The sequence below is a fragment of the Canis lupus genome, chromosome 3 (genome assembly GCF_048164855.1).
Source record: "Canis lupus baileyi chromosome 3, mCanLup2.hap1, whole genome shotgun sequence".
Lineage (NCBI taxonomy): Eukaryota > Metazoa > Chordata > Mammalia > Carnivora > Canidae > Canis > Canis lupus.
In genome coordinates, this window is record NC_132840.1 from 3,820,896 (window position 1) to 3,838,578 (window position 17,683).

General features: G+C 35.5%; 1 long non-coding RNA gene across 1 annotated transcript in view; it reads left to right on the forward strand.

Moving 5' to 3' along the window:
• Window positions 1-16,331, forward strand: part of LOC140624408 (uncharacterized) — a 223,259-nt gene extending 206,928 nt beyond the window's left edge. Inside the window, exon 3 of the long non-coding RNA XR_012023884.1 lies at window positions 15,426-16,331. This is a non-coding gene — a long non-coding RNA (uncharacterized lncRNA). The remainder of the gene's footprint in view (window positions 1-15,425) is intronic.
• Window positions 16,332-17,683: the final 1,352 nt, after the last annotated feature.

Genomic DNA, 17,683 nt, shown 5'->3' on the forward strand with positions numbered 1-17,683 from the left:
CAACACAAGGGAAATTAGCATGTCCATATTTGAATTTAGTGCATCATTTGGCATGCAGTATAATACCATAAATATGCTAGTACATGGATATATAACAATTTGTGGTATGAATCACATGTAATTTTTTCTCTGAGTTGGTTATAAAGTACATTTGGAAACCAAAATTAACCAGATGACATTTTATTATGCAGTTGGACTGATGTAATGTAAAATTTAATTACATAATATTTCACACACAGCTGTGACAAAACACATATGAACTTCCCAGATTCACCAGAGATGCTGAAATGGAGATCTTTTGGGGAGGTGATTGAAGTGGGTGGTAAGCAAGAACATCTTCCAAAGTGGATTCTCTTCTGGATAAATGAGAGTCTATTTATACATCCTGAGGCTCTTTTCTTAAATATGCCACTTGCACCAAGTTCCTCTGAGAGAGCAGATATGCTTCAGAGAATCTTTTACAACAAAACAAAGCAAGCAATACAAAACAAGATAGTTCATCTGAATCACTTTGAAAAAAATCACAAATAGTTGGTGAGCTTGCCCTACTTTAATTCCTCTTGTGTTTACAAAAGCTTCAGATTTTTGGTATCTAATTGCTAGCTAACAGCAGATAATAAAATGCACTCATCAAATCAAACAGGATTTTAGTTCATTTTGTGGCTGCATTGTTTCTGCCTAAAAAGTTCTATCTGAAATGTGCTCAATGAAAAGCCATTTTACACCTAGAGAGAGAAATTTAATTAGAATGAAGTGAATGAGCTGCCAATATCATCAATTAAAGAAGCATTTATTGAGTCTTACTATTTACCCAGCACTGTGCAAGAAAATGAGGAGATATGGGAGCATGATTTTTTTTAAGTCTTATATATCTAGTATATTTCTTCTTTAAGATTATGTGGTACTGTGGGAAACATTCTCATGGGCTACACATGAGGACATTTGATGCTTACTAAATCCATATTTTAAAATAAGACTTTAATGAGGCTCCTCCCAGACAGGGCCTTATCTGTAGTCAGCATCTCCATCTAGTACAAGGCTTTCTTACTAGCTTTCACGGTCTTCTTTCAGACGTTTGGGCAGAGAATGGAAAGAACTGGAAGAGCCAAATCACCCTCACATTCTTTGTAAAGGGAGCTTCTTCTCGTCAATCTTAGGACATCTTAACTTGCAACTCAAAGATGCAAAGCTGGCCGGATATGTGATAAATATGTCAGTAGAGTTGACTCTCAGAAGAATTCTGGGATGAAATTACACACAAAGTGCTCTCAATTCATTAAAAGGTAACAAAATTCTGACAGCAAATCCATTGTGAGAAGATTAAGGGGAGCCAAGTCAAACTTTATTTTCAGTTTCTCCTTAGCAGATCGTCTTAATTCAACGAAATTAATCTAAGTGCACATTGGGGTAATTTATTGTCTCCCACCCCAAAACCATCCTTGCAACTACAAAACTGACCTTTCTCTAACACTGTATGGCCAACCCTACTCACGTTATGCCTTTATGTTTCTATCCTTGGTGCTATTCTCCCTCATATGGAGAAGAGCATTCCTCATATGGAACTCAGTTGCTTATTAGTATATTCCCACATTATTTCTTTAGGATATCCCTCACTGAAGTTTTCTCAGTTGTTCCATGATTAGAGTTTGTTATGGTTATTACAATAAAACATAGGTGCTGCTTATTTTTTTCTTTTTCTGCTACCACATTGTAGACCTCTTAAGAATATTTCAGCCTTTTCGGCTGTGTGTCACTAGTTTTAAACACCATGTCTGGCACAAGCTAAGTGCCGAACTGAAGAAAAAAGAACAGACAAACAAAAACAACTGAGATATCCCTTCTGCAGAAGTTGTCTTGTAGCTTATAAAACTCCAAATCCCAAAGGAAAGATAGGGATCATTATCATTACATTTAGGGGTTGCCAATCATTCTGTTTGCAAGACAACTAACCATATTTGCAAACACCACATATGGGAAATGTCTATTTGGATAAAAAAGCAACATTATAAATCACTACAGTAACACCTAATGACCACACTAAGTAAGAACAAACTAATAGGGATGCCAAGGTGACTTACATCTGCCTTTGACTGATCCCGGGGTCCAGTATCCGGATGGAGTCCTGCACTGGACTCCTTGAAGGGGGCCTGCTTCTCCCTCTGCCTGTGTCTCTCAAAAATAAATAAATAAATCTTTTAAAAAATCCTAATAATATCACTCTGTTTACCACAGATATAGATAAGGTAAACTTCAAATTTTTCACAATTCAAATTTTATTTTTTAAATTTTTTTTACAATTAAATTTTAATTATAGATCTACATATTAAGAAACCACATCAGGATGGTCAGCTCTTGCCTATTTAATTTTTCCAGTTTACAGGCCATGCGTAGGCAACTTTGTGGACCAGAAAATTCATTAGCTTAATAGGTATCTCTATTGAGAATATAAGCTAAGTTGTACAAACATTCAAATACATGTAGAATAAAGAGCTAAGCCGTATATGAACTTACACAGGGCAAGGCAGGAGAAAGAGTCACACTATGGAAAAAGATTGAATGTACATCTTGAGAGATGGAGAAAATGTCTGATCAGTGACAGGGTTCCACTTTCTACATCCTCTAGCTGTAGTACTTTGGAGTCTGTGTAAATTGTTATAATAAAATCCTCTTTTCTTTTGAGCCAGCTTAAAATGTTCTCAAATAATAAATATTTTTAAAGTGGAAAATTGAATCCATTCATTTTATTTTTTAAAGTAAACCATTTCCAAATCTTGACAGTTTTACTTTCATTGTTGTATTATTATTTCATTATCTTTGGATTCTTGACAAATTATCTCACCATATTAGTGCGCTGTTCCACCTTCAAAAATACTGATTTCACCCAACCCATTCACTTTGTACATGACAAAAACTGATGTCCAATAAGGTTGGTGGCTTAACAAGGCAGGCCCGGTAATACTAAAATGTGAGTTATAGCACATTATCTCATGCTTAGTCCTGAGATTTGGCATAAAAGGTCTGTTTCTTGCTTTTCTATTAAATTGCCTTTCAATGCCAAGTCTTCTCTTCCTTGTATGGATAGAAACAGGGACCGAGCATGAAGGTATATTTTGCATACTTGAAGATAAAGTGATTTTAATAATAGAAAATCCATTGGAAGAAATGTGATTTTGTTTTTCTGTTCCAGCACCAAATCTTGATCTATGAAGAATATTGCAAGCTGTATTTTGTTGTATGTGGGAAAAGAGAATATGGCTGAATTCCTTGTTTTATTTCAGTCCACTACCGCATGGGGACTTCACTGGAAGAAACGGAGTGCCTGAAAAGTAATTTATTAGTAGTGGATGAGTTGTGTGTGCTGAGCTCCAGCTGGCACAGCTTACCCTAGCCCTGAATGAGTGCTGAAGAGAGGATGAGCTGATAATGCTCTGTGAGCAGACTACCCTTGTTTCTAGACAGTTATAGATAATAGAGCATTGGTGCCAACCATATTTATTGGGTTATCTTTAAGTATGGTGAATTTGAAGTAGACGAAAGAGTGCTAGATGCCCACCCTCCCTCCTGCCTAGATAGATGATAGATAGATGATAGATAATAGATGATAGATATAGATAGATGATAGATATAGATAGATGATAGATAGAGATGATAGATAGATGATAGATCGATCGATCGATAGATAGACAGATAGATAGCCAAAGAAAAATTATCCGAATAGATGGTTGTCAGCTCAGCATCGTGTCATCATGGGAATCTCTACCTGATGGAGTGATGCCCCTAGACCAAGAGGAAAGAAAGAGTTACTGTTACAAGTGGCACCTACTTGTGCCACAAGTAGATGGGGGCCTTTCTGGGAAGGGGTGTTCAATGCTTTCTAGTGCTGTGTATCCCTCTGCTTCCAACGAATGTTTTGAATCAGATCTAGTATCATATCCTAACTTTTCTAACTCTGTGGCATAAACTTCGATAAGTTGCTCAACTACTCTAAGGATCGGTACTTCCCTTATAATGCTGCCGTAATAATTGAATCAGATAATAGCCGCTTCTAGCCTAGTGACTGATGTAAACTAGATGTTGAATAAAGGGTAGTAGTAGCTTCTAATATAAATGAGGATATCATAACCATAACAAAAAGCTTATTTAAAAAGAGCTGAATTCACACCTTATTGAATACCTACCAAATGTTTTATATATATCCATATATATATGTATATATATATATATATATATATATATATATATATATATAGTGTATATTTAGCTCTTCTGTGTTTTCCTGTCATTTCATTGATGATTGGGTTTGGTATAGAAATACAAGAAGCAGCTACTTTTTATAAGAATTCTGAAGACATTGCTGCAATATTTTATCAACCAATATTGCTGTTGACAAGCCCAATACTATGTGCATTTACACTGTTTTGCACATGACCTGTTAGTCTCTTTAGAAGGCACTAAGGATTATTTTCTTATCCTTGGTGTTCTAAAACTTCACAGTTCTATGCCTTGATGTGCATGCTTGCATATTACTGTGTGTGGGTGTGGGTGTATGCCTGCAAAAGTTTGTTTTTCTTTAGGCTCTTGCTGATCCTTTCAAATTTCCTACCCTTTATTTTCACTGTTTTCTCTGTCTATAACTTGTTAAATTAAATGTTGAGCCTCCCGATCAAACTTTTTATTTGTTTCTTCTATTCTCCATATCTCTCTGCTTGGCTTACTCTGTAAATTCTTTCAATGCTATCTTTCAAACTTTCTAATGATTAAGGACATAATTTATCCATAATTTTATTTTATTTATGTATAAAACATTTTCGTATTTAAGGTTTTTGGCCTTTTATTTATTCTTTGCATTTTATCATTTTCTGTTTGCTTATATTGATATTTTTAATGTTAGAAGATTTCCTGAAATATCTGGTGATTCTTGGCTGTCAATTCAACAAAGTACTAACACTTGTGCATGTTTCCCCATGGTCAGAGACGGTCAGAGATCTTCTGTTTATTGTCTGCATATAGATGCCTGGCATCGTCCGGAGATATCATGTAGAGTTATTTACTGGAACCATTCAAATTGCTTGCTTTGGCATGCATAAGCCATGCTTCCTAACTTCTGTGATTAGGATGGATAATGAGGAAAGCATCCCATAATATAATATATAGACTATTAATTTTGTTACTTTTCTTTAACTGTCTTACCCTCTTTTGATCTTAGCTTTGCATTTTGCCTAGCATGGCTGAATGTAGATCTTTTGATTAAATATTTCTATATAGCAAGCTTCCTTTCTCTGGTGAGAAGGAAGAATCAGTGGGGGATGTAGGAGTAATCTTCCAGGAGTGTGGCATGAAAGGAAAACTGAGAGATATCAACTGCTCAGTAAAAGAAAATAATATATATATATATATGTATATATATAAAATGTATATATACACATAGATAAAGAATCCCCATGTTTTCACACCTTCCTCACCTCCAAATTCTAAGCCCCTCAAGGTTTCTGCAGGGCAGATTTCTCAACGTTTCAATAGTCTTCCTCCTCAGAAGCCATTCATGTTTAACTCTCTCTGTTTTATGGCAGCTACAACTCTTTCATCTGCCAAATTTGTTGAAAAAATTAGTCTGCTCTTTTCTCTTTATCTGTCACTTTGTCATTTCAGTAAGTGGTAATTTTACCTAACTCTCTTCTTAATTTTAATTTTAAAAATTCCAGTATAGTTAATGTACAATGTTATCATAGTTTCAGGTGTATAATATAGTGATTTAACAATCCTATACATCACTCAGTGCTCATTGTGTAAGTACCCACCCTCACCTATTTAACCCAACCTCCACTCACCTCCCCTCTAGTAACCATCTCTTTGTTCTCTATAGTTAAGAGCGCTTTTTGGTTTGTCTTTTTTTGTTCATTTATTTTGTTTCTTAAATTGTACATATGAGTAAAATCATATGATATTTGTCTTTCTCTGATTGACTTATTTTGCTTAGTATTATACTTTCTGGGTCCATCCATGTCATTGTAAATAACAAAATTTCATTCTTTTTTGTGGCTGAGTAATCATACACACACACACTCACACACACACACACCCATCTTTATCCATCTATTGATAGACACTTGGGTGGCTTTCTTATTTTATCTAATGTAAATAATTCTGCAATAAACATAGGGGATTATTTTAACTGCTCTTTCTCTTCTTTACTATTAGTCTATAGAAATGCAATAGACTTCTTTATGTTGGTTTTGTATCCTGCAATGTTACAGAATTAATTTATCAGCTCTAGTAGTTTTTTGGTGGAGTCTTTAGGGCTTTATATATGCTACCACGTCACCTGCAATTAGTGAAAGATTTACTTCTCCTTAACCAATTTGGATTCCTTTTATTTCTTTTTCTTGCCTGATTGGTGTGGCTAGGAGTTTTAGTTCTATGTTGAATACAACTGATGAGAGTGGACATCCTTGTCTTATTTCTGATCATGGGGGAAAGCTCTCAGCTTTTCATCATTAAGGATGATGTTAACTGTGTGTTTTTTCACGTGTGGCTTTTATTATGTTGAGGTATGTTCCATCTAAACCTACTTTGTTGAGGATTTTCACCACGAATGGACATTGTGCTTTGTCAAATGGTTTTCCTGCATCTGCTGAAATGATCATATGTTTTTTATCCTTTCCCTGTTGATGTGATGTATGACACTGATTGATTTGTGAATATTGAACCACCCTTGTATCCCAGAAATAACCCCTTCTTGATTGCGGTGAATGATTTTTTTTTAACATATTGCTGGATTCAATTTACTAATATGTTGTTGAGAGTCTGGTTCTTATGACTCAGAGATCATGACCTGAGCCATAATCAAAAATCCGACTCTTAACCAATTGAGCTACCCGGGCATCCCAAGAATACTTTTCATACTATTTTTTAAATCCTGATTCTGGCAATCTGTTTTATAGAGTGGTAGGTACAAGATTTTACTAATGTTGTAATAATAAGTAAATTACATTTAAAGAGTGAAGGAAGGAAGATGGAAAGACAAAAACGGAAAATAAAAGAAAGAAAAAAAAATGGATACCACCTAATGACTAAGGCATTTTACTACACAGAAATAATGTAACTTGTATATGGAAAATTAAAAGAATTTGTTTAAAGTAGTGATTTCACATATAAGATAATACCATGTACTACTGTTATTTTTTTAATTAGGCACTAAATTCCAGCATGCATGAGTAAGCCATCAGAATCAGTGCTGAAGAAAGAGATGAGAAAGAAATAAAATATATCCAATGGGTGGCTTTGTGTAGTTAAATAATTGGGTGGTTTCTATTTCTCAGCTCTTCTGCATTTTTACAATATCACCTGAACATTTATGTTACTACTAACATTGAAACAGTAAAATAGACTTAAAAAAATAGTGTTAGAATAAAAAAAGCCAATGAGGTTTTTAAGGAAAAGTAGGCCACCACTCCCACATTTTTACTTATGCTCTCCTGACCACTTACACACAAACTCAGAACTCTAGCTCCTATTCAGGCAAGAAGTCCTCCTACTACTGATTTTGTCTTTTAATAGTTGAGAACATGGGTCTCAGGGTTAGTCTGACTTGTTTCAAGGCCTGGATTATATACTCTTATACCAAGAGTTCTCAACCCTGGTATTGTTAACATTTTGGGTTCTTAGCTATTGGGGCAAGGATGCCTTTCTGTGCATTTTAGGTTTAGCAGCATTCCTGGACTCTACCCACTAGATTCTAGTTAAATATCTTCAATGACAACTGAAATGTTTCCAGTCCGCCAAATGTGAGTTGATGAGCAAATCCACCATCATTTGCAAACAAATATCTTGCTAGTTATGTGACTTTAGAAAAGTTATCAACTTTCCTCATCTCCTTTTATAAAATTATGCTACTAGTATATTACTCTCAGAGTTGTGATTTTTTAAAATATTTTATTTATTTATTCATGAGAGACAGAGAGAGAGAGAGAAAGGCAGAGGAAGAAGCAGGCTCCATGCAGGAAGCCCAACGTGGGACTCCATCCTGGGTCTCCAGGATCGTGCCCTGAGCCGAAGGTGGCACTAAACCCCCGAGCCACCAGGGCTGTCCAGAGTTGCGATTATTAAACATGTATAATATACCTTGGGATATAATCTGGCACATTATCTAATAAATATTTAGGAATTCTAATTATTATTATTGTTCTTTTACTCACTGTTATTTTTACAGGTTGAATGTGTCCCTCAAAAATTCATATGTTGAAGCCCTAACCCTCAGTAACTCACAATGTGGCCTTATTAGAGATAGTGTCTCCATAGCTGTAATGGAGTTAAAATTGGATTTTTATGGCGAACCCTTGTTAAATATGATTGGTGTTGTCATTATCAAGGAGGGAAGTTTGAAGATAGATATTCACATAAGAAAAACACCTGGAGATGAAGGCAGCTATCAGAGTAATATTTCTATAAACAAAAGAATGTCAAAGGTTGTCAGAAAACCACCAGAATCTAGATGAGAGGCATGGAATGATTCACGTCCCTCAGATGGAGGGACCTGTGGACACTTTGTGTTTGGACATCTAACCTTTATAACAGAGACAATAAATTTTTGTTGTATAAGGCACCCATTTTATGGTGCTGTTACGGCAACCCTAGCAAACTAATAGAAGTACTATGTTATATACAATAAGTGTTTATTGTTGTTATTGTTATCATTACTACTTCTTCATTAATCCATTTATATTCCATAGCAGCTAACTACTATGTAGATATTAGTAGAGTGTTAGAGATGCTTTTTGCTTGGCAGTAAAAGACAAGAGAAAGAAAATAAAACTGCTTGAATGGTTCTTCAACATCCAGCATCAGGATTTATTCTAAAAGTATAAAATGCTGCTGCATCCTAATTCAGGTTATCAATGATAAAAAATTAAAATTTTGTCCTCATTTCCTTAGAGTTACTGAGCTTTAGAAAAAGTCACAAGAACTTGAAGAGTTGCCTCAGAAATTTTTGGGATAGAGAGTAATTGTAGATCACAGATAAAGTCTTTGAGGAAAATGGCTCTTGGGGGGTAGTTGGAGTGATAACTCAGCACACTGCATTCTAGTCCTGCTATAGGACTTACCACAAGTCAGTTTATTTTTATGGACATTAATTTTGCCACCAATATAGTGCGAGATGCCGATACTAAATGATCTATAGGTTTCTTTGAAGCACTGATGTGTTAAATTTTTATAGAGAGAAATAGTGAACAGGAAAGAAACAAGAGTCAATGATACCAACTTGGTTGTCTCTCTGACATGCAAGTACATATATAATACTTATTTTTTCAATTATATTTCTTGAAAGATATAAACATGCCTCACGCACACGTATACACACACACACAAGCTAATCACAGATTGTGCAATCATCCTTACCTACGTATCATAGAACAGATGAGTAAAGGCCCCTTGGGAGAAAAGCACTGATATTGTTCTTTCACAGAAAATGCATGTAGTCTTTCCAGAGTGCTGGCACAATGCAAGACATCTACATAAACCGAGAAGCCTCCAGAATGACTGTATTAAGGATCAATTTTATAAATGTCATCATCCCACAGTTCAGGGTAATACAATAAATATATTAACTTTCCAGTTTTCCATAACTTAATCACCCCCTGGTTTTTTGGGTTAAAATCACTTCTTTGGTGATATGAAAAAAAGTATGTTGATATGTCCTCAAAGCAGAAATCAACTAAAAATCCCTCACAAAAGACCTATCTGATGTGATAAATGCTATATATACAAACACATCTACCATCCAAATAACATTATTTACAAGAAACTAAGGTTCAAATAGTATATCTACCCAAGTGTCACCTGGCTATATTCTAAAGTTATCAAACATTTTGCTTTTTTTTCTTCCCTAAGATACTGCACTAAAAGGAAAATAAATTATAATGGTGATGCTGACAATAATGGATGGATGGATGGATGGATGGATGGATGGATGGATAAACAGATGATAAATAGATAGACCCAGTCACCAAACACTTTGTTTACATAATGCCATTTAGAACTATTTGGAGGTAACATCTTTTTGTTTTAACTTTTCTTTTAGGATCAAAAAAGGATTCAGACAAAGCTCACATGTACAGAAACTGAAACCGCACAGTTATACTGCTCCAAACATGATGTGTTTCTGTTTTGACTGAAATTTAATCTTTTAATCTAACATTTTAATTATCCTATATACCTGATCTGGACCTACTGCTGTGATCTTTGGAAAAACAAACAAAAACAAGCAAAATAAACAAACTTAAAAAATGTAAAATCTAGGGACACCTGGGTGGCTCAGCGGTTGAGCGTCTTCAGCTCAGGGGGTGATCCCGGAGACCCAGGATCGAGTCCTGCATGAGGCTCCCTGCAAGGAGCTTGCTTCTCCCTCTGCCTGTGTCTCTACCACTCTCTGTGTGTCTCTCTCATGAATATAAATAAAATAATTTAAAAATAAAATAAAATAAGTAAAATCCGACCCTGATGTGAGAAATCTGTTTGCATCTCTTGTTGTTTCTCTGCCCCCAAAATATGCACACACACAAAGAGACACACAGGAAGAAAAGCAAAGAGGCAAAAATGCCCACCAAATACATAGTCTTAGGAGAGCTGGCAATTCTCTCATGCTGGAGTGCTATCATCTGCCACAGATTTCTACCTCACCTGTCTCTCTGGATTTTGAGATATGCCATCCATTTGGACTTTCCTTCCCTCGGTGTCCTTCCTTAGCTAGGACCTCTTGGTTCCCCGATGATAACTAAACCCTCTCACTCAGTACTAACTTAGAATTGCATTTGCTATCAAATTTGAAATTTGAAATTTGAAACCCAGCAACCTGGGCTTGTTCATTTGTCTTAAGTTTACTCCAACACGTCTTAATGAAACATCCCTACTACATGATATTAGACTATGCTTGGAAGACCACAGATGCTGACGGTATCCAGTCAGGCAAAATAATCAACCAACATTTTGTTGTTATTGTTCTTGTTCTTCCTTCTCTTCCTCTTTCCATTAAACAAAGTATCATTTTCATAAGTAGGAGTTGAAATAGGATAAAATCTGCACCTATGTCATAACAGAGACAACTAGAAGCAGTTCATATAGATTTTTATTTAATGTCAGTTAAGTTGTATCCTGGAAGAGCATGATTTTTAGCTATAGAACACACTGGAGTATTCATGTCATGAGGGTGAACATCCAGCCTACATTATAATCACTTATGGCATCAACTGTCTTCTCTAGTAGAAGTCTAAAGGACAATGCAATTGAAATCATACTCACTCTGTTCCCAATCGATTGGTTTTCTCTCTCAAGAGGCAAATTACCTCAGAAGATAAAGTAAGTTTTTATTTGAATGCATGGATTTACCCACATAACCCCAGCACTGAGACATGCAATGCAGATTTTTGTGTCTCTCTCATAATCCTCATTATGTTGTCAGATTTTATTTTTCTAGTTATTGATTATAGCACCCATTAGTCCACAAGTGTCAACAGCATGTGCCAGAGATTATAATTTGGTGAAGTCATGTGATAGTGCAAAAACAAGCGGAAAACATGAAAAGGCTGAGAGGCAAGTGTGTGGTTCGTTCACTGCTGTATCCAAATTGCCTGGTATAGTATCTAACAAAATAAACTGATGAATGAATAAGTGAACTTCGGTGTTGGTATTTTTGTATTTTGTTCCTATTTTCAAATATGATAAATGTGAAATTCTTTCTTTTTGCAACGCTTCCACCCCTCTTTGGTTGGAGGCTTGAGGATATACCAATTTTAGGCCTAGAAAAGGTTTATCAATAAATATTGAATGAATGGTGGCTCATAATTCTTAGACTGTACCCCTGATATGCTGTTCTCACTCAAGATATTCCTCTTAATCTGAATGATGCCCTTGGTCTCAGCTATTATGCCCATGCAGATAACTTTCAAATAAAGGTTTTCAAGATTCTCTCTGGCCTCCAAATCTGTATGTAGTGCTGCCAACTTGCTATTATGACACTGGCTCCACAGATAATATTTTCAAAACCCACTTTGTTCATGCCCTCCATTCCTAACAACTGTGTTGTATTTCAGACCCTTGTCATTTGACCTTTAGACTCTGGTCATTGTCTCTTGCTTCTGATTTTTTTTTTTTTTAAATCTATCTTCTTTGAATTGATGACTCTTACAGTTGGTCAATTAACGGTCCTGTTGGCATTCCTTAGTTGTTCATAAGAATGTGTATTATATTTTGAAACTTTATCAAAATATAGAAGCTTCTTCACAATATATAACCATGTCTCCCTAAGCACTTCATCTTTGACTTGATAATTTGGCAATTCCCAGTGACTTTATGGTTTTTGAAGTATACTTGTATTTTTCTAGACAATTGAACATGAGAATCTCTCCATCTGGAATGCTCTTTTAAACTTATCTATGTAGTAAAATGCTTTTGTCTATTAAGTCTCATCTCAAATTCTTCCTCCTCTGGGAAGACTTGACTGACTCTAGGGAACATTGTTAGATTATAATTCTATACATCATGTGTATTTACCCAAACCTCTAAAATATAATAAGTTTAAGTAGAGATGGATGAATTTAGGGAGTCCTTGGATGAATGTATCTCTGCATTTTCCCCAGAAAATTTGGCATATAAATCCACATGTTCATACTTAAAAAATTTGCATGAAACTGTGCCAAGATTGAAATCAGAAAAAAAAAATATTTGAAACTCAAATTGAGAGGATCACAGTCGCTGAGTTATAGAGCCAAAGGAATTAGCCAAGGGGAGAAACCAGAAAAGTCAAGTGAATAAATTAGCAGAAGGAGGCAAACACCGGGGGTTCTACACAAGTTGTGAACTTAACATTATCTAATGCTATTGCAAATATTGTCCCCTTCCTTATCTGTGTCTATTTGTTGAGAAATGTTCACATAGAGAGTGAGATACATAGCAAACAGATGCTTCCATTACATAACCATCTTCATGGTGGATTTTATAATCCGTAATTCATGTATTCCTCTCAAATAGAATATGAACTCCTTGTAAAAAGAGATGGCATTTTATTTATCATGTTAATTCTCTATTCATCCAAGATCTGAACCAGACTAAGTGGCAGTGAATGTTGGTTAAATTGATGAATGAAAAACTGTTATCAGATCACAAGAAAATCACCTAAATAACTGAATGACAGTACAGTAATAAGAACACTTCCTGGAAGGTTCTACTGAAATGTTTCCCTGATCTAGCTAAATTAGGGTGATGCTAGCTCCTCCCTCCTCCTACCTATGTCTCTGCATCTCTTCACCACATCTCACGTAAGCAGCATCCTAAGAGGCACTCCGTAAACTCTTAATGACTCTGGAGATGCATTCCCACAGAAGTGATGTTGTGAGAAGAATGATTTCATGCTGAATTGCACTCACTTCTGGCGGAGGCTTACACTATTCCTTTAAACAGTGGGCACTCCGAAACTGCAGCCAAGAAAGGAAGCAACTGCAGGGAGATTCCTCTCCCTGCTGATGATGGAAGAGTTTTCAGAATGAAGCTTATTGATCCTTGATAAGTGAATGTTGCAACTATGAATTCTCACTCCATGATATTGAAGTTTAAAGCTCATTCTAAAAGATGTTGCGCCTAACCCACTGACTCTATTGAAAAAATTAATGAGGCATCCCATCTCCTACTGATATATTCCTGGAAAAGGTTTTTTGTTGTTGTTTGTTTTTTTGTTTTTGTTTTTCCCCCCAGGATGTGAGCTCATTTTGAGAAAGCCACATTGTTACCTATCTCTTAGGGAAGGAGATCAAGTAGGCAATTCTCTTTAAGGATGGGACATGCCATGCTCCCACTTGCCAAAATAAATTGCTTGCTAATATTTCTGCTTTGAAATCTCTTTAGGTAGTTTTAGCTTTGAACTTAGCTATTATCAAAACTTAGAAGGTATATTATTGGTAATTACATTTTTTAAAAGCAAAAAGAGATGTGATTCATGATCATAGAATTTCATGTTGAAGAGAAGCCTCCAATATTACCTCGTGCTGTTGGGGTACGGGAATTCCTACCTAGACACTCCTCTGTGACACTTGGGTCAGGGTCCCACCACTGACAGGCGGTACTATAGCTGACTAAATCACAGCTGATCTGTGATTTTAGGCAAAATGGCCTTATTGCTGTAGATACAGACAAAATTTGTGGGCATACAGGTCAGTTTCGGTGACAGAAATGATCATATCTTCTGTGTAATCTCTCTGATTGAGATTTAACTGCTGTTTATTGAATGCTTATTGTATGGCAGGCACAAAGTTGATGCATTTCCGCACGGTTACATTTAACTTCCACAACCATTTTGGAAGTTTCTAATATTGTTCCCATTTTGAAAATGATGAAATTTAAGCAAAGATGATTGAAGCATTCTGCCTAAAATCACAAAGATGAAGTATCAGAAAAAGGACTAGGGACTAAGTTTCCTGATTGCAATCTTAATGTTATTTGCTATGCTCTCAGCACATGACCTCTATTCACTCTCTTTTTATTTGATAGGATTTAACATATCATGCTCAGCTCATGCCCAGTTATTTCTGTTCGTTATCTCTATTTTCCAAACTTTTTATCAAAAAATTTAATACATACCTCAAATATGTGCATATTATATATAATATATATAAGTATACACATATGTAATCTCATATTACAAAAATTATTTTCCTCATTATTAAAACTAGGGGTCAGGAAGTTATCAACAGCATTTGTAAATAAAACTTTATTGAGACACAGCCACACATTCATTTATTTATTTTCTCTGTCTGCATTTGTCCTATAATGTTAGAGCTGAGTAGTTCCAATGGAGACTTGGAGACTTTATAGCTTGCAAAGCCTTTAGGCTTTAGGCTTTATTTATCATTGCTGCCTTTCCAGGATCTTTCCACCGAGTTAAGAATTCTGACCCTAAACACAGCCTCTGAATTGGTGTTACTTCACTTGTTTGGCTTCTTTGCTTGACTGTACCAAGATGGCCCTGGATAATAATGATATACTTTGCACATTTTAAATTAATGTATTATCTGAAATGTTTGCTCACATTGGTTTAAAACAAGGGAAATCATTCATTTCCCATGGAAAATCATTTTCATTCATGTATGTACATATAGGGATGCATACACATGTACTTTAAAATGTTGATGAATCCTTTTTGGAAAAAGACTGGGTAGAAACAAATGCTTGCATATAAGGTCTTATCTATATAAGGATATAAATGCCTATCTATCTATCTATCTATCTATCATCTATCTCTCTATCATCTATCTCGACCTCTGTATTTCAGCCATCTCTCAGGGTCCAGCTTCTATTCCAGCCATTGCTGCAAAAACAAGCTTTGTAAGTTAGAGTTGTTTGTCTCAGCTAAACTATATTTCTCTCTCTTACTGTCCTAGGATTTCTCTAATGTCAAAGTATGGAATATCTGGAGGAACCTAACCCCATGAATGTACAAACTTGGAAGATCAAAGGCAATAACAATCCATGCTCAATTCTGGACTAATGTGTTAGAAGAACTGGGTACTACCTTTTTTGTCCTCAGGATGGACAATGCTGAGGTGCATTCCACATGAGTCTTTAAATGTTCTCAGAAATAGAGGTTTAGGTGCGTAGCTATAATGATGACCAGTTTGATGATGTACCTTTAAATTGGCTTTTCTTTCTTCCTTATTTTCCCTAATTCCTTATTACTAATCTCTATGATCATTTCTGAAAATAAACTAACTATATACACACCCACTCAGTCACACAGGAAATGGAACAGTATATGCACCTACGTTGCATATAGTTAATTGAAATACACTTCCAGCAATTTCCCTTTACTGTGACCATAGTATCCTTTAATATGCATGTATTCTTGCATGGCAGTTGGATGAGCCATTTGAATCTTTTTCAAAATAGCATTTTAGAAAATAGCCATTAAATATCCAAATTTGCCACTGAAAATAAAAACCGTGTTCAATTCCCAGCATATACAGTATTAAATAGATTAAATGTCATGTGTGTGTTGGTAGAGGTGGGTGAGGGTAAGTACTCACAAGCTGCACATACACCACAGCATAACACGAAATGCATTTTCAATTATATGCTTATTCTTGCATACATTAAAAATACTATAATTCCACGTTGTATAATAAGATATTTTGTCATAATATGTGAAATAAAATCAATTGAAACATACATAGATTAGATAGATAGATAGATAGATAGATAGATAGATGAATGACATATAACACTGGATAAAACACAAAACAAATTTAAAATAGAACAAAATGCTAATATAAAAACAGTGATACACTTGACTAAGCCTATGTGATTAGATTTATATATTAGAATTTTATTTTTAAAACTTTTGTTGCTAGGTTCACATACTTTAAAAATTGTTACTATTGTTCATCATTTTTTAGAGAGAGAAATAAAGGTAATATAAAATACACTGTGCTATAAAGTAGCTGTTTTGTGGTAATATTAAAGTCCCTTCTAGTTGCCCAATGTCTCCTATCAGTGAAGACTAAGATGGTATTTATCAGTCATGTGTAAATACAACTGGCATTGCCAAGCATAATAGACAATAGTTTCTACCCAAGTTTAGAGAAGACACAGGTATGTTCCTCAAAATGATGTTTCTTATACTCACCTTCCATAAAATCTGATGTTGTAGTATTATATCTTTACTCTGTGTAAGTATTTTCATGTCAGACCCAGAAATTATGTCTACCACTGCTATAAAATCTGTCCTTGGTCCACAAAAGAGAAGCTTCTGGAGAAAATATGGTTCTCCAACACGGGTTAGTGTGATAGACAGATTACAGAGCCCAGAATGAGATCTCTCATAAGTCTATGTCTGGAGTGTATGAATGTGTGTGCATCCTTCTCTGACCCTCTGTCTCAATTTCAGTGGGTTAGTTTTCTATTGCTGCTGTAACAAATTACCACAAAATTGGTGGTTTAAAACAATATAAATTTATTATCATACAGTTATGAAAGTCAAAAGTCAGACACAGATCTCATTGGGTTAAAATCAAGTTATTAAGAAGATTACATTCCTTTCTGGAAACTCTGTGACAGAAGTGTTTTCCTAAACTATTTTATTTTCTAGAGGACATCCACATACCTTGGCTTCTTGGATCCCATGGTCTATATTAAAGTCAGTAACATAGCATCTCTCTCACCATTCTTCCATAGTAACACCTCCCTCTGACCACAGCTGGGGAAGGTTCTCCACTTTTAAAAACTCATGTAATTACCTTGAGTTCACTGACCCATGTAATTAGAGATCTCACCCAGGAGAATTTTCCCAGGCCATGGTCCACAATTGTAATCACTTTGAATAAGTCATTTTTGTCATGTAAAGTAACATAGTAACAGGATATGTAGATTAGAATGTAAATATCTTTGGTGAGGGGGGCATGATTCTACTTACCTCACTCTGTGCTGAGATTTAAAATATTTGTTTCCAGTCAGCTGGGAAGATGGTGGAGTAGGAGGACCCTATGCTTGCCTTGTCCCACAAATGCAACTAGCTAACACCCATATCAGTGTATATAACTCAGAAAATGTCCTGAAGACTGGCAGGACAAACCCCACAACTAAAGGCAGGGAAGGAGTCACATCAAAGAAGGAAGGAAGGGCAAAAACATTGCCTAAGAATGGG